Raw genomic sequence first — 26,825 nt, forward strand, 5'->3', positions numbered from 1 at the left:
CTGACATGCCGGGCTGGGAGATGGGTGCTGACATGCTGTGCTGGGAGAGGGGTGATGACATGCTGTGCTGGGAGAGGGGGGCTGACATGCTGTGCTGGGAGACGGGGGCTGACATGCTGTGCTGGGAGAGGGGGGCTGACATGCTGTGCTGGGAGATGGGAAGTTACCGCCGATGACGCCATTATCGCCTGTTTTGGTTTTAGGCGAAAAGTCAATGCATTGCAATAGGCGGTAAAGTTTCGACTATGAATGGCAGGCGGAAAAAAGTGCCGAATTGGGATTTAGAGGTGCAACGTTTCGGGAACCCCCGTGCAGCCTTCAGACAGTCCCCTAAAGGTAATCTGTGTCAAAAAAAAAAGGAAAAAAAAAAACTTTAGGACACCCCAAAAATTTACTTTCAAAAAGGGGGCAAAAAAAAAATGTTGGGGTACAAAGTTAAAAACTAGCAACCTGTACTCTGGGGAGGTCCCCAAGTATGCCCCAGGCATTTTTTGGTTTGCTGGTGTTTGCGGCAGGTGGATTTTTCACGATTTTTTCATGTTCACTTTTTCAACTTTAAATATGCTGACCCCCATTTTCAAGTACCCCAAATTTGCTGGGATAAGTTATTTTCTGGAAAAAATACTCCTAAATACTATTCTGCATCAGGTATAGAAAAACGCTATTTAGCAGCTATTGAGCCCATTTAAAAACACCAAATACCTTCAGCAAGCCAAATCGGGGGGTACCATAGTGAACCCCCATGTCAGAGCATAATTTGGGGGATGTCAGGCTGATTTCCCCAAAAATGACAGTACTTTCCGCTTGTTACAGTATCACCGGGTGCCATTTGCGCGTACTTTCAAACTGAATATGGGGTAAAGCGTGCACGCGCGCGATACTTTAACGCCCAGAAAACAGGCGAAGTCGGTGTTAAGTCCGGGCCGCGTTAACTTAATGTGGCTCGGCTCAAATTGAATACGGCTCTTAATGTTTGTTGACAGCCAGTGGCGTAACCCTGGAAATCGTGCCCTGGGCACCGTAACAGGCTCAGCAGAAAGGGGCGCCGCCAGCCAAGGCATTGTGACTTTAATAGTATTTTTATAATAAGAAATAAGATAAATTCTGCATAAACTGACTGCAAGATGAAGTGTGGCAAAGGTAAATGAATCCTGATAGATTTTATTACACAGTACATTGGATGCGCTTCACACCCCCTCTTCATTTTTTTTTTTTTTACTCAATGCACAATTATTTGCAATGGAAGCACTGTCATTTTAATATGATAATTTGGATCTGAGAGTGGCCCTTTTGAATGTGTCATTACACCATGAATGACCAATTAATATACCAGTCACCTAACACAATAATAAATACAATTATAAACAAATCAAACTTCTCTTAACATTATCAAGGTAGAAATGAGGTGGTTAATAAAGCAACAATGGGAAAAAAAAATCAATAGTGCATATCTAAATGTAAAATAAAATAAAAATACAACATACTTCGCTAATTAATATCACAGAAACCCACAGCTCTTACAATACAATGACATGCCCAAATAAATTAATTAAAAGTCTAAACAATAATGTGACATCTTGTGTGCAAAGCCATGAATGGAATATAACTGAAGTTAAACCTAAATCCTATATCGGTCCAGGATCCGCGCGCTGCAGTAATTAGACAGATGTCATGACATTTTATTGTCGCCAAACCATAGCGGGCAGAGACTGCAGTTCGAGCAACTAAGACCGTGTGGGGTGAGCACTTGGTGACTCCTCTCAGAGGAGCAGTCACTTTTGTTTGGCAATGTGCAGAGCCATTGATGGAACTCGTTCCTCCTCCAAACACAACTCACGGAACGCAGTCCCGTTCCACTTTAAACCCTGCAAAGAATGACAAAAGAAATCTTAGGGGACCATTCAATTGTTTTTGGGGCGACCATCGGTAGCGTTCCTGCTAGGCTGTTTTAGCAGGGCGCTGTGCCCTGTCCTCCTTCTGGAGGGCAAAAAGCGCCCTGCCCTCCTTCTGGAGTGCAAAAAGCACCCTGCCCTCACCGCGCAGCGTACCACTAACACAGCCTGCGGGTGCCGTCTTCACCCGCGAGTCACAGAGTCCCGCAGGTGGGGAAATGTGCGGTGATCCGGTACCGCCGGTGAATAGACGCAGGACGCATGCGCCCGGCATCTATTCTACCTGTCAGCAGCGCTTGGGGGCTGCTTGGCAGGTCCGTAAGTGCCGGGCACACCCCCAAGAGTGATGAAAAGGTGCCGCATCTTATAGACACGACCCCTTTTCAATGGCCATGCTTCCGCGTGGAAGAGCCCTCTCTAGCTCCGGCGCCCTACCTGCCGCCGAAGTTAGAGTGAATACTACAACAGCCAATTGTTATGCTGATGGTCGCGCCTGCCATGGCACCTATTACTTATGGCGACAAGGAAAACCCATTTTGGGCGCCTATTTATGCTTGTCACCTCAAGAGGGTGCGAACAGAAATAATGGCAGCCCGCGGCACTCGCACCTAATCGGAGAAACAATTGAATTGCTCCGTTGGGTGCTTATTACTTACAGCGGCACTAAAAACATTTGAATTCCCCTCTTAAAAAGAAAAAAAAAAATCTTAAGAAAAAAAATATCAGACATTGCTACTGGGCCGTTCGCAGTGGTTTGCAAGCTGCATCTGGCCCATGGGCCACTAGCACCATAGCCCTGAATAAGTTACACAGAGATGTAGGAATTTTATTAGCTTTTAAATCTATTTTAATTATAAAAAATAAAGATCAGTTTTTTTAAACTACTGTTCATTGCTCTTGCTCTTGCTGAGTATGGTAAAATTTCACAGCTAACTTAAGGATTGTCGATAAATCAATCGCTCCATTTAACACGCTTTAGCGAAGCCTAGTAATCACTCTCATACTGGCTCTCCAAAACAATGTTTGAATGTACATGAACACAAGCTGACTTTCTGAAACATGTCTGCTTCACGTTGCTTCAATTCAAATATTGTCTGCTACAATTGTTATTAATGCTGAGTAAAATATATCAGTTATAATGTGATGCTCATTTAGGGGCTGATTCTGAGTCGCACGAATCTCTCTTCACGGATGCAAACGGTGAGGCTTTGCAAACAGTGCATGCTTAGAAGCAAAAGTACACTTGTTTGTGTATGTCAGTACTATTCTGAGTTGGACACAACTTGGCCATATCTGTCTCTCCATGCAAAGCAATCACATGTAACCACCCTGACTTATAGGAGTGTCATGGTTTGGATTGTGGGCTTGTATCAAAAACTCTGTGCAATTCCGAGTTGTGCGTATAGGGAAGGGAAGCCTGTTCATGATGGATATCTTGCACCCAGGATGTTGCTGGAGCAGATACTAATGATGATGGTTGCGGCAAACTGCATAAAAATCAATGAGCGGCACGGTTTCTACTTGCACGAACCACCGCATCAGGTGAATGAATAGTCACATCAGTATTAAGTAATAAATCTGGCTTCTGCGGCTGCCCACAACTACAGATACTTTGCATGTGACTCAGAATCAGACCCTTAGTGACTTTAAAAGCAACATATTATGCTATATTGCAGCATAACTTTAATATGTATTAACTAGGTTAGAAAACATTGAGAAATGCATTGACTATGACCACAGGTTTCTCAGAGAAGGGCAGAAATAGTGAACATTGGGCCTGATTCATTACGTATTGCTCTTGCAATCGCAGCCGTGATTACGCACACAGTCTGATGCGAAAATATGCTAATGTTTGCAACCGCTCAGTCAGCATAGACGCCCACTACCACTGTCTCACATCTGTAAGACCTCGCAATCCATCAAGTAACATCGGACCCTCACGCACAATTACAGCAGCTCTGACCGGACTCAGAAATTGCAACTCTTGTCGCAGGCAGTAAGTACTCAAGCTACGAATGCAGTCACAGTGGCTAATTTATGCACACCCAGGAAACGGCGTTCAAACGGACAGGTACGCCTGCGTTTCTCCAACCACTCCCCAGTCACCAACCCAAATGCTGACGTCCCGTCACTCACTCTGCGATGGCTTTGTATCTGCGTATGTGATCGCAGTGTGATCGCAATACTGGCCTGGGCACTGCGGTGCATACGCATGCACAGTAAGCACCATCGGCTGATCTCCGATCTGTTGCAATTGCAATACATGATGAATCAGCCCATTGTTTGTAGATAAAATATATGCATGTACAAATGATACAACTTTAATGCCTGCAGCAATATAGCTATTTATAACTTGTGCTGCCTTATTGAAAATGTCTGCACTTTGCTAATATACTTCCAGTGTTTCATGAAATGAATTAACATTAAAATTAAGAACAAAAAAACTAAATATAAAAAAATCTCAAACTGCAAACAGTACAAATCTGAAAAAGTAAACATAGATAGACAGATAGATAGCTAGATAGATAGATAGATAGATAGATAGATAGATAGATAGATAGATAGATAGATAGATAGATAAACAATGTAAATGATAATTTCCCTGCTAAGTGGTTTTACATTTGCCAGATTGGAAATTTATAGACATTTGATTTACCTGCAGGTGACACTGTTGGGCTTATCCACAACACTTGTCTGCTATGCCAAGGATCAATGATCTGGCTCAAACACAATTTCGTACATATCTGTATAATCATTTAGGACATTTACAGAGGCAATGAACTAATGGTTATTACTTCTGTTGGTATATGTAAAAACAGAACTGTCTAGAAAAAATGTGCACATTAACAGGGGATAATTGTTTTTGAAGAGTCAGTAAATGCAAATGTTATCACAGCCATAGAGAGAAAAAAAGGTTAAAGAAACGAAGAAAAAAAAAAAAGAGAGAATTTTCAAGCAAACTTCTATGGGAAAAGTATATGTTTGTAACAAATGAAAGTTGGCTTACATTTAGAAATATCTTGTAAATTACATTTTCTCAGAACAGAAAAGATATGATGTTGTGGGGAAGGATTGTTTTTTTATTTACCTTTAACTTGCTTGCAAAAAAGTTTATCCAAAATTACAGTACAATAAATTACCATATGCAACAGCTTCCACACTAAAGTAAATGTGGTGTGTGTTATTTTTTTTTTTTTCTGGATTTAAATGAAACTACATAGGAAAGTGGAGGCTATAATGAACACTTTCTGCACAATAATCACCTCACTCTGCAGTTAGCCACACAATTTCACATTTGAATGAAAGATATTGAGCCTTAACTGTTCACATGCTCACCCCAAACACATCACATACCTTAAATAATTGATTGTTGTTATTCCAGCTCTATTTATAGACTTTAAAATCTACAAAAGCAAATGTACAGATACAGAAATGTGTGGGGCTCTACATGATGACAAAGTGAAAGGCTGTATTCCCACTTCTGTTCTGCACCTTACAATTGTCCATAGACACGAAAAACATTATGTTATGGTGTTTGGTAGATTTGGCTGACATTCAGAATGTCGACTTGTCAAATGTCAGCATTAACAATGTTGACAAAGTGATTTTCCATGTACGTTTCATCTAACCTATCCCTAACCCTAAAATTGGGTGTCAACATTCTGGCGGCATACTGTTCAAAAAAATATATTATGTCCTATTCACACTTGTGCTGGGAAAAGGGAAGAAACAGTATAAAAGAACTACATTTTGCATTATATGCTTTCTAATTTTGTCTTTTGTATGTGTTTGGTATGTGTATTTCATGTGTTCCACTTTTAGCTAGTACAACATTAAAGTCCGCTTTAACACATGAGAAACAATATGCAGCAGCGTTCTAACATTTTTAAACAGAGAGTTTAAATATTAGAAACCAACACCCAATTATCCTATCATCAATGTATTTTCTTGCATTAATGACTGAAAAAAAATCACAGGTGTGAAAGAGCTCCAAAGCATCAGTGTAGTAATAATACAGTATGTCTCTACAATATGTCAAACTAGGCTGTTCAGTTTCAGCAACAAAATCCCTATATAGCCCACTACTTACAAACCAGAGATTAAATTGCCCCTAGAAACTATACAGGCTTAGGAGTTTGGTTTATTATGTGCAGTCATATGGCCACACCAATTATAAAGATCCAAAATACCAAGGTCCTGAAGCACAAACCCCTTGTGGCAGCCATATGGAGGTCATGCCACAAGAGACACCAGTTTCAGGAATAGACATTTACAGAGAAATGATTGTGCTAAAGTAGAGTACAGCTGCTTGCTCAATCTAAAAAGATAAAGGACTACACTGTAAATCTAGTAATTTTACTACAAAAACATGTAATGGACACAATATAAATGTTGTTGCACATTTTATTCTGCTGCGGGCAAATATAGTGTCATACAAAGACTGCAAGTATACTTTTGCGTGTGTGTCTGTGTATGTATGTTTATTTATATACACACATACATACATACACACATACATTCAGTGGCTACATGAAATGTGTTAGAAATGTAAACATCCTTGCTACTTACCCAATTACTAAAGCTATATTTTAGACCAAATATGAAGAACTATTATTTTATTTTATTAGGCGCAGATTGCAACTGGGAGTTCAACTCTTACGACTCAATATCACAGTCCATCAGCTGACAAAACCCATCAGTACAGTCATCCATATTACTCAGAAGTCCTGATGCGGCTTGCCATCCTCAGCAGTACTCACCTTATTCAAGTCTGACACTCTTATCATGGTCTCTGTCTCACCATTCACTTCTACTTTGTCATCACTGCTACAATTAATCATCTGTAATCTTTTGGATGCCAGAATCTATTCAGCTTTCTAAGCTTTTACTCCATTCCAGAATAGCAATCCCAAGTGAACAGCACTGAAGCATGTACATGTGTTACACAGTAAGCGAACTTCAGCAATAGAAACCCACAAAGAATTCAGTGCAAATTCATCAGCATTTTCAACTAATACTGCATGTACAATTACAACATTGCTTTTGCTTATTGGTTTATACTTATTTCAGTGCTGGAAATATGTAACCATTACCATACATAGATTTCAAAGCCAAAATAGAATTAAAATAATTTAAGTTCCTGTAAACAAGAGGAGATTTGTCCCTCTTTGGTTAGTAAAGCATGTCAAACTATGCATTTTACAGAGTTTGCGCAGTGAACGTGTGTCCTAAATGTAGGCAACAACCAAGAAACATCTCTGCTCATGAGCACAGCTGAAAGAGGTAAGGATATTGGAACAAACATCCAATTTAAATCTTTTTACTCCCATTAACATTGGGAGTAAATAACCATTGTTATGTGGAACCAGGCTCAGTTTCATTTGGGTGGAGGAGTTGTAAAGTATCTGCTGGCTAATTCTACATTTAGATCTATGCAGTGCTAAGGCACAATACACCGAATCTACTTGATTGGAATGGCTTGGTTAGAAGGAGATAAATAAGAGGCAGAAGATTATTCCTTCATAAGATACACATTTGGGACCTGGGTAAGTTATTCTAAAACTATGTGTATAATAAAATGCATAAACTTGCACGTATGCAGGCCTGGTTTATTACTAACAATCAACAGTGCTCATTAGCACATACCTGAAACGAGGTGCAGAAGATATGATTCCAAACAGGGGTATTTACGCTTATATCACACTGTTGCGTTGAAACTCCCTCACTGAACTTTGACTACGTGAGAACTCCCCATTGAAACTCAGTTATGCCTCTTCCATTGTAACTAAAGACGCACCTAAAATGTGTATAACTCTGTTAAGTGCACATGGAGTATGCACAGCGTGAAAACCCACAAAATATGCTCAACAAACAGGAATAAATTTGACTCTGCATCCAAAGGCATATGGGAATTCCCTGACTCACACGCTTTAAATAGAAGGTAAATATAACTGATCCATGATCAGCAATCCGTCAGGGAAATTCAAAGTTGAACATGTTAAAAATCCCGGATTCTGTGATTCAGACGATTTTCGGGTCGGAACCAGGGAATCGAGATTGTCCAACATGTTGCATTTCTCCAATTCCCCGACCGAATGGGGAATTGCCCCAATATATGCTTGATGTATGGGTCCCATTATTTGTACGGTGAACAATTGCTGTTGGGAAAAATAATATATTGCCCACTGAAAATCACAACCATGAATGCAACATTGAATTTGCATGGTCAGTATGCTATTTTATAGAATAGACTATGTCTGCGCTTTTGCCCCTATTTTATTATAGGTGGCAGGAACACTGCAATCATTGAGAAAAACGATACATATAAAGCTACACGGGAGCGTCAAATGGCTAAACTGAGGTAGCGCAAATCCTTTTCCAACTTTAGAAGCGCTCATGCCATATTTTTATGTTTCTATTGCTGTGCTTTAAAACCTCAAAGTTTATAATGAGCACTTCAACCACTTTGTGTGACGTAGTTTTTTCAACTGGAGACCTATCCAAAACAGTCCTGTCAGCATTTTAAAAGCTATTTGATTGATGGCATCCTCTCTATTCTCTCACAGAAATTAATTCAGTTTGGAGAGATTAGAATTGGAGCTTTAAACATGAAGAGAAAATAGCTTATTTGACCCCTTGGGTAACCTGATGCCTTCTGAGGAGCTTAGATAAATGTTATCATGTTTTCTTACATATCTATGTTTGTATTTCTTGGATGTGTTCCCAATTTCCTGTTAGGGTCAATATCAGAGATTCCCTACTTCTTTCGCCATGTAGCCCAGCTGGCTTTTGGCCTGGCATTTCATGGCCTAGTTGGGATCATCGTATGTCAGCAATTTTTTGAAAGCAAAGTGTCATTAACAACTACAACTTAGTTAGATTTAAAAGTAATGGAAAATAAGTTGTTGCAAATGGCATGATCTTCTGAAGGTATTCAATTGCAGTGTTTGGGTAGCTTACCATCATTTTTGGCCAAAACTCATAGGTGGAAGCTACAAAGAATCTCTACATCCAGAATAGTTTTAAAATTCAATAATTTCAATCCATAGGTCATCCTGGACGTTACTGACTTTAATAAAAAAAAAAAAGATTCCTCATGAGCATGAATACTTCACTCCGAACTTCTAGAAAGTACTGCAGAAATTCTTCTCTGATACAATAATTGGTAGTCTCTGTGACCTACCCAGAAAACGTGATATGGCCCACCATTTGGAAGCCCCTGGTCTAGGCATTAAGATTTGTGAAAACCACATAATCCCTCAAAGGATTAATGGCTTTCTTGTCATGTGGGGGCTGCACAAAAAATGCATTTTCATTCGTAACCAATGTGATGGTCTAGGGACTCCACAGATAACATCTACTTTTTATTCATTTTCTTTAGTCTAATCCTTAAAACTTTGGTGACTTGCCCAAAAGAATAAATAACAATTTTTCATTAAAATCATTTGCCTAACACAGTTTCCTGTTATTACAAGTGAATCATAGATCTCTACCATCATATCACCGGCAAAAAGAACTGTACATGGAAACTGCGCATATATCTACTTTCTTAGCACAATTAATTTGTCCAGTGCTTACAGAGTATAGAAAAGTATCCATAAGGAAATTATAAATGGATAAATGGCAAAAAAAAGTAAGAAGGAAGCAAAGGAGATGTGAAAGACTGTAAACGAGTTCAATAAATATTGAGATAAGCATTAGGGTTTATTAAAAATAAATTAGAGCAAACAAGAACAAGGTGCTGCTAAGTAAAGGATAAATAATTAAGAGAAAGAAACTGGACATAACAGATAGACCAATTGGTCTTCCTCTGTTGTCAGTAGTTTGTGTTTACAAAGGAAAGGAGAAATGAGTTTAGAGATACAAAGTAGGTTTTTAATCAAAATAGCTAAGTGTTGTCCAGTTCTATGTGTATATTTAATCCATGTGTAGTTTATTTATAATTGTATGTTAAACTATTTTTAATATTTTTCTTCTTCAATATCCTAAGTTCAAAAGACAATGCAGTTGATGTGTGCATTCTTAATAGTCGATATTTAGGATAAAATACACAAATACAAATTGTTAAAAACATTGAAAAACTAGTAGGAAATTGAATAGTTGTTTTGAGTGTATTGTCAGCTGTGGATTTAAGATGTAATGAGCCATTAATACATATTTTATGAGTCCTCCATGTAAACTAAATCCTCTCATTTGTAGCTACAAATGGATAACCCAATGCATTTAATTTTCATTGCCACACCAAACAAGCTCACCCAAGGTGAGAAATATTGTCAGTATTCAAATTCTTCTAATGTGAGGAAAACACTTTGCCAACGGATCAGCCAGCTGACTGACCAACTGATTTAGTAAGTATGCGACTGTGATTACACACTTACCAATTGGCCGACCGATATGTCTGGCCGCAGGAACCAGTTGTGATGTCGGTCACCCGTAAGCACGGACAGATGTGCATCTGCTGTGCTGCATGGTCGACACAATATATCTGTAAACAACGTGGTTCACAGATATATTGTGTGTATACACCGACCCAGAGTCAGGACAATATATTGTTCATCGGCTGTACAAATTATATATAATCCAGTGTGTACCCAGCATAAATCTCTCCACTGATGGAATAATATTATACGTAAAAACAGTAGATAGGTCTATTCAAGACCATGGAGCTGCACTTACTCATAAATTCCAATTGTAACTTGTTCCAACAGAGAACAGGCAGTTATTTATATGCATATACAAATAACACATACTGATTACACTATTAAAATGAATAAACACGTGTAAGCTGTCATCAGTTTGATCTTTACCCAGGCAGTCAACTAATGGAAAGTCCTGTCAAAATTTTAAACCACTTTCCATCAAAATTTTAGAGAGGAAAAAGCAGGTTGATAAAAATTAATTAGAGAGAGAAGATTAAAAGACAGTAAATTACAAATGAGAGTTAGACCAAACAAAACAACAGACATGTAGAAAAAAAGTATGAGATGAACACTATACTAGGGGGTTATCTAAACTTAAAGGAACTATGTTACTGTCAGGGCATTGTATAGATGAATTCCATTAATAATAGTTCAACTATTGCTCAAATGATAACTGTACTCGTATACATGAACTGTTATTTTGTAAAGGTAAGGTCATTGAGGGCAGGTAATCAATGCCCTTTTGTTAAGGTTTATTACCTACATAAAAGGGTTCAAGAAATATCAAGTTTATTGGATGAAGAGAACATGGAAGGTTTTTCATTAGAATGTAAATCACATGTGCAAATCATGATGTTATCCTGTGAGTAGGAAAAGCAATCACTTGTTCAGGATTGGTAGACAAAAGCACTTTCATCTATGTCTCATACTTGCCAACTCTCTCTGATTGTGTGGGAGACTCGCTGAAATAGTAGCAATCTCCCTGATTTCCACCTTGCCCCCATTATGAAGTTGTTATATATATATATATATATACACACACACACACAATCATATGGGATCATTAGAAGAATTTCCCTGCTTTGGTTATAAGGCACAATGATTCATATGGCAACATACATTTTTTGAAAAGTATCAGTGTGTTTTCATCACAAAAATATGAGCTATGGTAAGAACTTACCCTTGTTATCTCTATTTCTACGAAGTCCATAGGGTTCCACAGGATACCTTGGGGTATAGGTGATGCCGTCAGGCATTGGGCACCATAGAGTTAAAGCTTTCAGCCTCGCAGGATGCACTAGGGTCCCCCTCATATACCCCGCCCCCGAGCCAAGAATCACATTCTCACCAAAGGGAGATGGAAAAACCAGTGACCAGAGCAAAGCCCATCTGCAGCACAGGTGCGACAGGGCGGAAGTCCTGTGGAACCCTATGGACTTCGTAGAAATAGAGATAACAAGGGTAAGTTCTTACCATATCTCATATTTTCTACTTCAGGGTCCATAGGGTATCCACAGGATACCTTGGGGATGTTCCAAAGCAGTATCCTTTAAGGGTGGGGACGCTCCTGTGCTGAAAGGAGAATCTGCCGCCCGAAGGAAGCATCCTGAGAGGCAAAAGTGTCAAACGCGTAATACCTCACAAAGGTGTGGACAGAGGACCACGTGGCCGCCTTGCAGATCTGGACTGCAGAGGCACCACGTCGAGCTGCCCACGAAGGACCCACAGACCTTGTGGAATGAGCCTTCAGAGAATGAGGAACCGGCAGGCCTTCATGAAGATAACCTTCTGAAATCGCCATACGGATCCAGGCTGCCAAAGTTTGCTTTGAAGCAGGCCAACCCTTTTTATGGAAGCCATAAAGGACAAACAAGGCATCCGACTTCCTAAACGAAGAAGTGCGGTCAACATAAGTCCTTAAGGCCCGCACAACATCCAAAGTGGCCTCACTCACAGAAAGGCCAGGTGAGTTAAAAGCCGGTACAACTATTTCCTCGTTAACATGAAACCGGGAAACAACTTTGGGAAGAAATTCAGGTCGAGTGCGTAGCACTGCTCTGTTCCCATGAAAAATCAAGAAAGGGGGTCTACAAGAGAGAGCCCCTAAATCAGAAGCACGTCTGGCCGAAGCTATGGCCAGAAGGAAGAGAGTCTTAGCTGTTAGCCATTTAAGATCCACTGAGCCCAGTGGTTCAAACGGCGGTCCCTGGAGAGCCCTCAGGACCACAGCCAAGTCCCAAGGCGCCACAGGTGGAACAAATGGCGGCTGAATTCGCAGAACACCTTGCATAAAGGTGCGCACATCAGGGATTGTAGCAATCCTACGATGAAACCAGACAGACAGAGCAGAAACCTGCACCTTCAAAGAATCAAGGCGAAGCCCATGGTCTAGTCCCGCTTGTAGGAAGGCTAGCACTCTAGACAGACGAAACTCCGGCGGTGCATAACCTCTCGGTCGACACCACTGGAAGAACGTATGCCACACGCGATGGTATATTCTCGCGGAAGACGGTTTCCGAGCTCTTAGCATGGTTCGCACTACAGAGCTGGAAAACCCCTTGGACCTCAACATGGCCGTCTCAACAGCCACGCCGTCAAAGACAGCCGAGTCAGGTCTGGGTGAAGACAAGGACCCTGTGACAGAAGGTCCGAGCGTAACGGTAACCGCAGAGGACTGTCCACGGATAAACCCTGCAGGTCTGAGAACCAGTGCCGTCTGGGCCATGCGGGAGCTACCAACAGGAGCGTCCCTCCTTCCTGTTTGAATTTCCGGATCACTCGCGGAAGAAGGGAAACCGGAGGAAACAGATACGCGAACCGGAACATCCACCGGACGGACAGAGCATCCACCAAAGACGCCTTTTCGTCTCTTGTGCAAGACCCGTACACCGGCAACTTGTTGTTGTGCCGGGACGCCATGAGGTCGATCTCTGGAAGACCCCACCTGTCCACCAGTAGTTTAAAAAAGTTCGGGTGCAGAGACTATTCCCCCGAATGAACGTCCTGGCAACTGAGAAAGTCCGCCTCCCAGTTTAGCACTCCCGGGATGAAGACTGCTGATATGGCCGGAAGATTGCGCTCCGCCCATACCAGGATTCGGGACACCTCTACGAGAGCCGCCCGACTTCGGATTCCTCCTTGCCGATTTATGTAGGCCACGGTGATAGCGTTGTCCGACTGGACCTGCACTGGGTGACCTTGGAGAACCCGGTGTGCCTGCTGGAGAGCATTGAAAACTGCTCGGAGTTCCAAGATGTTTATTGGAAGCTCTGTTTCTGCCGGAGTCCACCTGCCCTGGAACAAGTGTGGAACCGAGACTGCTCCCCAGCCCCGAAGATTGGCGTCCGTTGTTAACAGGACCCAATTCGCCACCCAGAACGGATGACCCTTGTTGAGATGGGTCGTCTGCAACCACCAGGCAAGAGACAGGCGAACCTCCGGAGTAAGCACCATCGTCTGGGACCTTAGGCTCTGAGGCAGTCCATTCCATTCGGACAGGATCAGGTGCCGCAGAGGTCTGGAGTGAAACTGGGCATATTCCACCATGTCGAAAACCGACACCATGGAACCCAGTAACCTCATCGCCGAGTGTAGAGACACCCGGCGGCTCTGCAGACAACTGCGCACCCGCAACTGCAAGGCAGAGATCTTTTCCCCCGTCACAAAGATCCTTTGCTGTCCGGAGTCCAATAAGGCTCCAAGGTGCAGAATCCGCTGAGACGGATCAGGGTGGACTTCTGCCAGTTTATTAACCAGCCATGCCGTTGCAGTACCGCAATGGTCAGGTCCAAGTGGCGTAGAAGGAGTTCCAGAGATCCTGCCACTAAGAGAAGGTCGTCCAAGTACGGCAACATGCGGACTCCCTGCAGCCGCAGGGAAGCCGCCATGACCGCCATCACCTTGGTGAAAACACGTGGTGCTGTCACCAGGCCAAAAGGTAACGCCCGGAACTGAAAGTGGTCGCTGCGGATTGCAAACCTGAGGAACTGTTGATGGCGCAAAAGAATAGGGACATGCAGGTAAGCGTCCTGTATGTCCAACGACACCATATAGTCCCCAGGTTCCAGCGCCAGAATGATGGACCGCAGGGTCTCCATCCAAAACTTCGGTACCCACAAAGACTTGTTGAGAGCTTTGAGGTTGAGTATCGGACGATACGACCCATTGGGTTTCTGCACCAAAAACAAGAGATATGGTAAGAACTTACCTTTGTTATCTCTGTTTCTACGAAGTCCATAGGGTCCACAGGGTTGACCTTGGGGTATAGCTGGATCTGGATCCACGGGCACCACGCAGTTAAAGCTTTGCTGCTCCCAGGATGCACTTGGGTCCGTCCTCCTCTATACCCCGCCCCCGGCCACAGGCACCTCAGTTGGTAAGCAGCTAAGGCCGGAGGAGGAGACTAAACAGAGAGAAGGAAGACTGGAACACACAAGAAACCATACTCACAGAAATGGGAGATGGAAAACCGGTGACCAGCCACACAGCCCATATGAAGCCAGGTGCGTCAGGGCGGGCGCCCTGTGGACCCTATGGACTTCGTAGAAACAGAGATAACAAAGGTAAGTTCTTACCATATCTCGTTTTCTACTTCAGGGTCCATAGGGGGTCCACAGGGTTGACCTTGGGGATGTCCCAAAGCAGTTCAACTAAGGACGGGGACGCTCCTGTGCTGAAAGGAGTACCCGGCGCCCAAAGGATGCATCCTGAGAGGCGAAGGTGTCAAACGCATAGAACCTCAAAAACGTTTGAATTGAAGACCAAGTGGCCGCCTTACACAGCTGAACAGCGGAGGCGCCACGTCTAGCAGCCCAAGAGGGACCCACAGAACGAGTGGAATGAGCCTTAACAGAGGCTGGCACAGGTAAACCTTCCTGTGCATAAGCCTCAAAAATAACAGAACGAAGCCAACGGGCTAACGTTTGCTTGTTGGCAGGCCAACCCCTCTTGTGAAAACCGAAGAGGACAAACAATGAATCCGACTTCCTAACCGGAGCAGTCCGGTCCACATAGATTCTAAGTGCCCGGACTACATCTAAGGAAGCCTCACCAGCTGAAAGATCAGGTGATTGAAAAGCTGGCACAACAAGTTCCTGATTAATGTGGAACTTTGAGACCACTTTGGGCAAAAACTCAGGACGAGTGCGGAGCACCGCTCTGTCCTGATGAAAAATCAGAAAAGGGGGGCGACAGGAAAGCGCCCCCAACTCTGACACCCTCCTGGCAGAAGCAATTGCTAGGAGAAAAACGGTCTTGAACGTCAGCCACTTGAGGTCCACCACCTCAAGAGGATCAAAAGGAGGACCCTGCAAGACCCGTAGCACCACCGCCAAGTCCGAAGGAGCCACAGGAGGCACGAAGGGAGGCTGGATCCTGAGAACACCCTGGAAAAAGGTGTGAACATCCGGTAGTGTAGCAATCCGTCGCTGAAACCACACGGACAAAGCAGACACATGAACCTTCAGAGAGGCCAGGCGTAAGCCGAGGTCCAAACCTGATTGAAGGAACTCCAAGATTCTGGAAACCCGGAACACCTGAGGATCATAGTTTCTGGATTCACACCACTGAAAGTAAGTGCGCCACACCCTGTGGTAAATCCGTGCGGAGGCAGGCTTGCGTGCCCTAAGCATGGTAGCAATGACCGAACTGGAGAAACCCCTAGACCTCAAGACGGCTGTCTCAAGAGCCACGCCGTCAAAGACAGCCGACCCAGATCCGGGTAAAGGCAGGGCCCTTGAGACAACAGGTCCCGTCGCTGAGGAAGAAGGTACGGAGCGTCGATGGAGAGACACCTCAGATCGGAGTACCAAGGACGTCTGGGCCACGCCGGAGCAACCAGCACGAGCGTGCCGCCGTCCTGCTTGAATTTCCGCAGAACCCGAGGAAGTAAGGATATCGGAGGAAACAGATACGCCAGGTGAAACGTCCATTTCACCGACAGCGCGTCTACCAGACTGGCGCCTGCGTCTCTTGTCCTTGACCCGTAAACGGACAACTTGTGATTGTGACGGGAGGCCATCAAGTCCAGCTCCGGCAGCCCCCACCTGTCCACGAGTAGCTGAAACACCTCTGGGTGAAGCGACCATTCCCCGGGATGCATGTCGTGACGGCTGAGGAAGTCCGCCTCCCAATTGAGGACTCCGGGAATGAAGACTGCCGAGATCGCTGGAATGTGACACTCCACCCAAGCAAGGATGCGAGACACCTCCGACATCGCTGTCCGACTTCGAGTTCCTCCATGGTGGTTGATATACGCCATCGTGGTGGCATTGTCGGACTGCACCTGAACCGCCTTTCCGTGAAGAGCGGGACCGGACGACTGCAGGGCCTGATAAACCGCCCGCAGTTCCAGAATGTTGATGGGAAGAAGAGCTTCTTCCGCAGACCAACGACCCTGAAGTGACAACGAGCCGGTCACTGCCCACAACCCCGAAGACTGGCATCCGTCGTGAGCAGGACCCAGTCCGGGATCCAAAAGGGGCGCCCCTCGACCAGATGAGCTGTCTGAAGCCACCAAGCCAAAGACTGCCGAACCTCCGGGGACAACACCAGCAACTGAGAGCGGATCCGGTGAGGTAATCCGTTCCATTCCGATAGAATCAGCCCCTGCAGGGGCCGGGAATGGAACTGGGCAAATTCCACCATGTCGAATGTTGACACCATGGAGCCCAAAACCCTCATAGCCGAATGGACCGACAGGCGGCAACTGCTCAGGCAACTGTGTATTCTCAGCTGCAGGGAGGAGACCTTCTCCGGGGTCAGGAAGATCCTTTGCTTACGAGAATCCAGCAGGGCTCCCAAATGAACCAACCGCTGAGATGGAATCAGGGAGGACTTTTTCCAATTTATCAGCCACCCGTGCGCTTGCAGGCAAGCGACCGTCAAGTGGAGATGATGAAGCAGTACCTCCGGGGAACTCGCCAGCAACAGGAGGTCGTCCAGATACGGTAGTAGCCGTACATTCTGGTTCCGAAGATGTGCGGCCATGACCGCCATAATCTTCGTGAACACCCTCGGTGCCGTGGAGAGACCAAAGGGTAGCGCCCGGAACTGGTAATGGTGTTGAAGAATAGCGAACCTCAGATACCGCTGGTGCGAAGGTGCTATCGGAACATGGAGGTAGGAGTCCTGGATATCCAGAAATACCATGTAATCCCCCGGTTCCATCGCCAGAATGATGGAACGTAACGTTTCCATCCTGAACTTGGGAACTCTGAGGAATTTGTTCAGAGACTTCAAGTTGAGGATAGGGCGATGAGAACCATTGGGTTTCCGCACCAGAAACAGAGAAGAATAGTACCCCGTCCCTCGTTGTAATTGAGGAACGGGTACAATGACCCCTGCTGTCAGCAAGGACTCTATAGCTTCCTGAATCTGTAAAGACTTGGTCGTATCCTGAGAAGGACTCGTGCAGAAAAACTGGTGGGGTGGTCTGTGCCGAAAAGACAGGGCGTACCCCTGGGAGACCACTTCTCGAACCCAGGCATCCGTGGTGGTATTGTGCCAGCACTGGGCAAATAGAAGAAGTCGGCCTCCCACTCTGGGGTCCCCCAGAGGGAGGCCCGTCCCATCAGGCAGAAGGTTTATCTTCCTGCTTGGAAGAAGGGCGCCTGGCACTCCAGGGCTGCTTCTTGGGCTTAGAAGCGGCCTTGGTCGTCGACTGCCTCGGGAAGGACTGACCTTTGGCCTTGCCCTGAACCCGAAAGGACCGAAAAGCAGAGCTCCGTACCTTGGTAGGAGCAGAAGCCGAAGGGAGGAAGGCTGATTTAGACTTAGCCAGAGTGTCCAAAATTTTGTCCAAGTCTGGACCAAAAAGCAACTCTCCATTAAAAGGTAAGGCCTCCAGTCCCTTTTTGGAGTCAGCGTCAGCTCTCCAAGACCTCAGCCACAAGGACCGACGCGCCGACACAGCTGCAGCCGACACCCAAGAGGTTAGCAGGCTTGCGTCTAACGATGCTTCCCCAATGTAGGAAGCCGCATCCCTCATTTGACCTATCAAAGCTCTCTGGATCTCCGGAGCATCTTCCGGAAAGGTATCCTCTAAAGCATTGGCCCAGCTCTCGATGGCCTTAGCCACCCAAGAGATGGCCATGGACGGACAGGCCACCGCCCCCGAGAGAGAGTAGATAGACTTCAAACAAGTCTCCACCTTCCTGTCCGTGGGATCTTTCAGGGAGTAGATCGACGGCAAAGGCAGCGTAGCGCTTTTAATTAAGCGGGTAACGTGGGAATCCACCGCTGGAGGAGTTTCCCACTTCCTGCAATGAGCCTCCGGAAACGGATAGTTCGAAGCCAACCACTTCTGTGGTTGGAACCTCTTGCTGGGCAACTGCCAGGCCCCTGCCATATGATCCGTCAATTGATCGGACAGGGGAAAAACAGTCAAAGCTACCATGGCCTTTTAAAAATTTGGGTATTTTGACCTGGGGGCGGGCACATCCTCCTCAATGTGAAGGATGGCCCGCACCGCCCTAACCAATGCCGGCACATTAATGGAAGACTTAGCCTCCATCTCCTGGGCCCCGGCATCCGAGTCAGAGTCCTCATGGATCTCCCCGTCATCTGAAGACACGTCCGTGTCAGTGAACTGAGCCGCCAGTGAAGCCGGAACGGAACGCTTGGACGCCCATGGGGGCAAATCACTGTGCAACATATTTTGAAAAGCCAATGACGAAGCCGCCAGACTCTGAACAGAGCTGGAGAGGACGTCCACCCAAGGCGGGGGCACTGCCTGAGGATACCCCTGAAAAGGTACCATCGACTGCTGCGGCACCGTGGGGGATTGCACGTATACCGGCAAACCCGCATAAGGACCCACAGTCTGAGACCCGGGAGGAGACTGCACCAGACGAGTCACACCCGGGGAACGGGGGATGGTAGGCTGGGGCAACGCCCTAGAAGGGGCCGCAGTCGGGACCGCAAGTCGGTCCGTGATTGACGCCAGCACTTGCGTAAACATCGCCCACGGAGGGTCCTGCGCCACCGGGGGATTAGAGGGTCCAGGTACCAACTGGCACCGCCTGCACAGACCGTCCTGAGACAAATCTGCCCCGTCAACCCCTGCCGAACAGCGTCGGCAGGAAAACAACACAGGAGCCTCGGAGCGCTCATTCCCCTCATCAGACATGACACAAACTTTTTTTGCAATAAAAGAGTCTCACCGAAACGAGGTAAGGCGTATAACACCAACGCACTCCCAAGTATGCAACCCAAACAGCCCACAATATGGTACTGAGGAGCACACCGCAGTATGTGACGGACCTCACAAATACGTAGATTTATATAAGTGAGGTACCCAGAAAGAACACCCCTCCCCCACGCACCTGCGGGCCGTAGGAGAAGGAAAGGGATAGGTAAAAAGCTGACAGTAAGTAGAAAATAAGCACAGACAGCAGCACTAGCAAAAGTCACATACCATGCAGAGAAGTTATACTCACTGCACCTTCCGCTACAATCAACCTCCCAGATTCAGTGTCTGGGAGGGCTATAGCGCTGCGAACACCGTCCTGAACAGGGGAGAGGTACGCAGGGGGACTGGTCCACTGTAAGCCTGCCTGGGAGCTCTGCAATGCTGCCTGAGGAAGATGGCCGCCGGAGAGCTCTGAGGAGGAGTGGCCAGGAGATAACAGCCCAGCGACGCCAGCACACATGAGAGAAGGCGCGCTGGGCTGAGGGGAGGAGCGCTGAAGCAGGGAAGGCTGCCTCCCCTGCTAGTACTAAACCCCCGGGGAAGCCGGTTCCCCGCCGGTACTTACACCCCGGGGGCCAGCGGTCACGCGGGGTATTCCTGAAGAGGGGGAGCCCGCCGCCGCTACTAGCGCCGCCGGTCTGTCCCCAGAGACCGGCGGCATGAAGACTGCATTATCCCCGCGTGCAGCGCTGACAGCACTGCACGCGGCTTACCTGGCCCCGTGAGTCCGGCAGCAGTCAGTGGGAGCTCCCGGAGCCATGCTAGTACTGACTCAGGGGTCCCGCTGCGATCCCCGGATCAGTACCGGCGTCGCAGCGCCAGCGGGGCTGTTGGAGCGGCAACGTAGACGTCCAGATGCTGCCGCTCTGTAGACAGTAAAAATAAAATAATAAAATCTTCGTTTTTTAAAAAAAAAATAAAGCTTAGGGGCTGCTTATGCAGCCCCACTGCGCAGGGTGACCTGACTCCGGCCGGGCACCAACTAAAACTGAGGTGCCTGTGGCCGGGGGCGGGGTATAGAGGACGACGGACCCAAGTGCATCCTGGGAGCAGCAAAGCTTTAACTGCGTGGTGCCTGTGGATCCAGATCCAGCTATACCCCAAGGTCAACCCTGTGGACCCCCTATGGACCCTGAAGTAGAAAAGAGATTGGAATAGAAACCCTGGCCCTTCTGGGAGAATGGAACAGGCACTATAACTCCAGCCTGGAGCATAGTGTGCAAAACTTTCCGAAGTTCCAAGGCTTTGTTCCGGTCTGATGGTAGACCCGTGGTGAAGAATCGAGACGGGGGTCTGTGCCGGAAGGAGAGGGCGTACCCGTGAGAAACCACCTCGAGAACCCAAGTGTCCGTCGTGGTGACCGACCAACACTGGGCGAACTGCATCAATCGGCCTCCCACTTTGGGATCCCCCAAAAGGAGGCCCGGACCGTCAGGTCGCAGGCTTGTCATCTGGCTTAGGGGCCGGACGCCTGGTACTCCAGGCCTGCTTCCGGGGCTTGGCCGATTATTTGGGGCCAGCCTGTCGGGGAAAAGATTGTGCTTTAGGCCTACCCTGGGCCCTGTAAGGCCGAAAGGACGACGTTCCTGAGCTGGACGGAACTGCAGCAGACGGAAGACATGCTGACGTGGCTGCTGCCAGCGTGGCCACAATTTTGTCCAGATCTGGACCAAATAGGACTTCTCCGTTAAAGGGCAAGGCTTCCAGGCCCTTCCAGGAATCAGCGTCCGCCTTCCAAGATCGCAACCATAACGTGCGACGAGCCGCCACAGCAGCCGAAGAAATCCGTGAGGTCAGGGTACTGATATCCAAAGCCGCTTCATTAATATAAGTGGCCGAATCCCTGAGATTGCCTATCAACTCGGTCTGTTCAGCCGAACAGTCGGAATCGAAGGACGCCTCTAACGTATCTGCCCAGCGCTCCATAGCTCTGGCAACCCAACAAATGGCCACAGCCGGCCTAGCTGCCCCCCCCCGCAAGGGAATAAACGGACTTTAGGCAGATTTCCACCTTACGGTCCGTGGCATCCTTTAAGGAGGACATGGAGGGCATGGGCAACGTGGCACTTCGGACAAGGCGTGTTACATGGGAATCCACCTGTGGCGGAGATTCCCACTTGGCAAAATAATTGTCCGCAAACAGATACGCCACTGCTAACCACCTTTGAGGCTGATACCGTTTGCCTGGCTGTTTCCACCCTTCCTCTAGGTGGTCCACTAATTGCCCCGAAAGAGGAAACACTGTGGCATCTCCCTTAACATCCTTGAAAAAGGCGTATTTGGATTTTGATACTGGAGGCTCCTCATCCTCAATAACTAAAGCAGTACGGACTGCACGAATAAGGCCAGGTATATAAACCTTAGACTTAGCGTCTGACTCTTTAGGACGGGGAGGTTCCTGGTCAGAAAGATCCAGAATCTCCCCATCATCGGACATCCCGTCGTCATCCTCATAAGGAGCAGACAGAGACGCCACCGGCCGTTTGTGAGGCCGCATCACAGACTCCCCTTGCAACACTTCTAACAAATGCTGTACAGAGCTTGTTAACGAATTAACACACGCAGGCTCATGAGAGACCTGAGGAGGGGAAATAGGGAGACTGTGGGGTACCATCAATAGTCTCGGGAAACCCTGCATGGGTGACGACACCACTGACTGCGGGGACAATCCCATCTGAGTGAAGGCAGGCTGCGGAGCTAACTGGCCCACGAGGGTTGTAAGCGCTTTGGCGAAACAAGCCCAGGGCGGCTCCTGTACCGGAGCCGTGACCGTAATCGGCCGCGTCAATGAATAACACTTCCGACATAGCCCCTCCGCGCTACCGTCCCCCTCCGCTACAGGTACCTTACATGTAGAACATAAAAGCTGGAGAGGAAAGTCACTTTCAGACATAATGGTAAGTATGTGACCCCTCTCAGTGATACTCGTTAGTATAGTGTGAGACCACCCTGCAAGCACCGCAAGGGCTTTAGCAGAAAGATCAGGGACAGTGAAATGCTGACAGAAGAAAAAGAAAGTACAGGCAGCAGACGCTAGCATAGGTCACATACAATGCAAAGAAATCAATTCCTGCACTATCAGCGCTGATCCTCAACTACGCAGACTCAGAGCCTGGTAGGACACAGCGCTGCATACACAGACCTTAATCCAACGGAGGAGAGGTATGCAGGGGGACCCAGACCGCGATGCCACCGTTCATCAGCGTCCAGCAGCGCTCACCATGCTTCTTCCAAAGATGGCCACCGAGGAGCAGAGAGGAGGCCGGCCAGGGGCAGGAGCGCTGACACAGGACCAGACAGCTAGAGCAGAGAGGGCTGTGTGCAGCGGGGGAGGCGCCGGCTGTGAGACAGGGAAGGCGCGCTCCCCTGGCATGCATTTAACACCTGGGACGCCGCAGCGCTACCGCACTGCCGCGGTCCGCTGTCCCAGGGGGTAGTGGAAGTGCAGGTTAGTACCTGGCTCCACGCTGCAGCCAGTCCCCAGGGAGCCCCCTGCCTGGGGACTTAGGACCATGTTCAGCAGGGTCCCACCGCGGGACCATGCTGCTTACCTTGTAGTCTCCCTTGGATCCGGCCATGGTCCCAAACATCTGGGGTCACCGCTAGCTGTGACCCCAGATGCTTACCAGCATCCCCGGATCGGTACCGGCGCTCTGGTACCGGCGGGGGTGTATTTTTTTTCATTACAAGACAGCATGGACGTCAGGACTGACTGTCCATGCTGTACTTCCAGATGTGCAGCCACAGCTGCAGAAACGAAAACTTCAGGGGCTCTTCATGGCCCCCCTCTAACAGGTGCATCCGACTCCGGCCGGGCACCAAACTAAACTGAGATGCCTTGGCTCGGGGGCGGGGTATAGGAGGGGCACCCTAGTGCATCCTGGGAGGCTGAAAGCTTTAACTCTATGGTGCCCGATGCCTGACGTCATCACTTATACCCCAAGGTATCCTGTGGATACCCCATGGACCCTGAAGTAGAAATAGATCTTACCAACTGCTTTTGGGCTCATTAACATTGGGATGTAAGTCAGTATCATGACACGCCTCTCAGATGTAGCAGTACAGGTCCACTTTACTGCCACGCTCATAGGTGCTACTTTCACAATCTTCCTGAAATGCCTTTTCAAAAGTAGACAAGTATGCTATGTCTGTATATAGATAACTTGAGGATGCTCATCTGGCACCCAACACAGCAGTATTCAAAAAAACATCTAATCAAATGGTGTGATTGAATATAAACAGAGATCAAAGACTTTACAATATATTATATGATTTTGACAAAATATTATATTACTACCACAGATAGGAGCTTCCAAAATCAGCGACATATACCTAAAGTTTTTACACTGGTCGGGTGTGATTTGAGAGTCCCTAGGACGTATGGTTTGGGAGAAATTAGGTATCTAACCAATCACATATCCCAGGGCAGTCATATCTACAATCATTGTATAGCTTTTATAATAGAGATTAATGTGAATATACCAGTTTCATGTGGCTCGTACAGAGGGGATATTATGTACAGATATTTGGACTTAGGTTAAAAGTTACATGGGCAGCCCTGGCAAGGACAATGGGTTAATTAGCTGGTCAGTTAATCATCAGGCAATTGGTCATGACATCACCATGGGGAGAAGGAACAGTTCATAAACGGTAAGGGAGACCTTTGTTCTATAAAAATAAATTCTACCGTATATAAACATTTACTGACAGTGCCAATGCGTAATGTAATGATGCATCATGCCTGATATGTATGCAAACATTTTTTTCATCATTATTATAGAATTGTATCTATTGTTTACACACAGTGGTGTCTGTGGCATGTAACAACATCTCCATGTCATCATCAAGTGGAGCTGTGGCCAGTATTGTAACGTTGGTTAAAAGGCTGTCTTATCGTGACTAGTGTCTAATCCTGAGTGCTGCCACTGATTAACATTATACACAGTTGTCACAGTGTACAGTGTGTGTATATAAACATACACATGCATGTATACATACATAATCACGTACACATACATAATGGCAACATAAACTTCATTCACAGCACAAAATACTATCTTGGCAAGCTGCCCATGTGCTCTGATATCCTTCACTGTTCTCATAGGAACTGCAGTTGTTTTAGATTCTTGTAATTGACAGAGTATATATGCAGTTCAATGCAGGTCTGAAATAACAATTGCATTGTGCACGTAGCATGTACAGTAAAAATCCACAGGAAAAAACAGCAAAAAGGTCAGTGATCATAAGCTCATTCTGCAGAACAGCATTCATACTTGCTGAAAAAGCTATTCAATCTCAAACTCATGCTCTATATGATTAACTGAAAACCATACGGTCAAGTAAGGAAACAAAAGCTTTCTGTAACTGTCAGCATTAAGACCACATGGAGATCTAATTAACGGTTTAAGCCAGATATTAATGAAGAAGAAGAATATGCTAATTATTTTGGCTGAAGGTAAAAAGTAATTGAAATTGTATCTAAAAGGCTCAGAACAGATTAAGAAGTTGATCAGCAGGAGGCGCCATGATAAACTCAAAAACAAAACCTGCCAAGAGAAAACATGCTTAAACACTCTCGGTCTCAGCTCTATATTGGAAGAAAAATACATTTTGCTCTTCAGCTATCTTGCTTCACTAAATATAAAATGGCTCAAACAAATAATATTTTCAGAAAAGCTTTGACTGTAATTTCATAGGGAAATGAGATGGCTATTTTATGCATGATAGAAATTAACGCAATCATTATGCTAAAAAAAAAGCATAGTCGGGAATGTGTGTGTGGAGGGGTCTTTGCATAGAGACTCCAAAAGTTATAAGAGATTTCTCTTTAGATGTGGGTAAGCAGAAGGTCAACTGAAAGTCATGCTTTATTGAAGTACAAGCACTGAAGGCCTGAAACGGATTAGCATTTGAAGTACTATAGCTGTCTTTGTGCAGAGAACATTGCACTGATAAAAAAAAAAAAGTTCCTTATAACAGAGAAACCAATTTATAGATAATTTAGCTGTAGTAGGTCTTTACAATTTTTCAACAATTGTTCTTTAACAAAATAATTTATATATCATTTAAATGAAGCATGCTAACTGCTACTACTGTTTCGCAAAAATTGCAGGCAGTGCCATTATATCCTATCAGATATAAATGACAGACATAATTATAAGTTTCTAAAGGGCACATATCCTCGCAAGCGATACAAAGGAACACAATGAAAATTGTTGGCGTCTTGTAAATAGCACGGGTCGTTGTACCCCATTATCAAACTCATTGTACTTTATGTTTTCTTGTAATATTAATGCCCTAATGGGATAAGCACAGTTATAGTCACTCAAGGGATAAACTTTAAATAATTGTACCCGTTTACATGGTGTAACTTTATGAAATTGAGTATATACAAGGATTTTTTTATTTATTTTTTTAAGAAGAAAATGGTCTTGTTTGATATTACAAAAAGATACATTTGTTAACAGTATGCCTTGCTTGAATGCTGCTGTAAGGAAATAAAACATGCACGGACCATTGCATTATGAGACGGGAGTCGGGAGCCTTTCTCCCATAAAGTACAAAATAGATTCCATTTTCTAGAAGGCAATTTTGCATGCTGCCACTATGCCATAAAAATGTAAAAGCTATTCACTCAATTGAGTATAATGAAATTTACCAAATAGCACAAAATGAAATAGTAAGGTTGTTCTGGTGAAATGTATTCTGTCTGCTTATGAGTGTGATTTGTTTCAAAACTAGGAAAGCCATAAAAGTTGGCAGTAAACTACACCATGTTCATTTTAATAAACAAAGTATTGAAACTCAAAACAATGCACTCTGCTATACCCATTCCCGTGCACAAAGACAGACAAACATTTCTCTTACCAAACAGCAAATGTACTTCAAGCTTTACCATGATAAATGTGCCATACACCTTCTGTTCTCTACAACCTGAAAATGTATGTCTCAGCAATGGGAGTTACAAAACAGTCATTGTAAGGACAAAAGCAGAATTTTTAAATTAGTCCCATAGTGTCGCAGCATTGTGTAACCTTTGTCTCAGAGATTACATTGCGTCCTGAGATTTCTGACACAACACAACATGAACAAAGACAAGCCAATTCCACTGGTAGAGCCAGAAAGCAAAATAAAACCATAAAGACAAGATTTTAAATACAATAAAAGTTTATGTGTACTTGTCCAACACAGTAATAAGCATACCTGCTGTTTTCTGGATAGATAGAAAACAATGAATATATATATATATATATATACCAGTCAAAAGTTTGGACACACTTTCTCATTCAATGGTTTTTGTTTATTTCGATTATTTTCAACATA

General features: G+C 45.6%; 1 protein-coding gene across 2 annotated transcripts in view; it reads right to left on the reverse strand.

Annotated features, from left to right (window-relative positions):
* Positions 1–26,825, reverse strand: part of ASCC3 (activating signal cointegrator 1 complex subunit 3) — an 884,679-nt gene that overhangs the window by 584,499 nt on the left and 273,355 nt on the right. The gene's annotated exons all lie outside the window — the stretch shown is intronic.

Source organism: Taudactylus pleione, unplaced genomic scaffold (assembly GCF_031769625.1).
Source record: "Taudactylus pleione unplaced genomic scaffold, aTauple2 ptg000015l, whole genome shotgun sequence".
NCBI classification, from domain to species: Eukaryota; Metazoa; Chordata; class Amphibia; order Anura; family Myobatrachidae; genus Taudactylus; species Taudactylus pleione.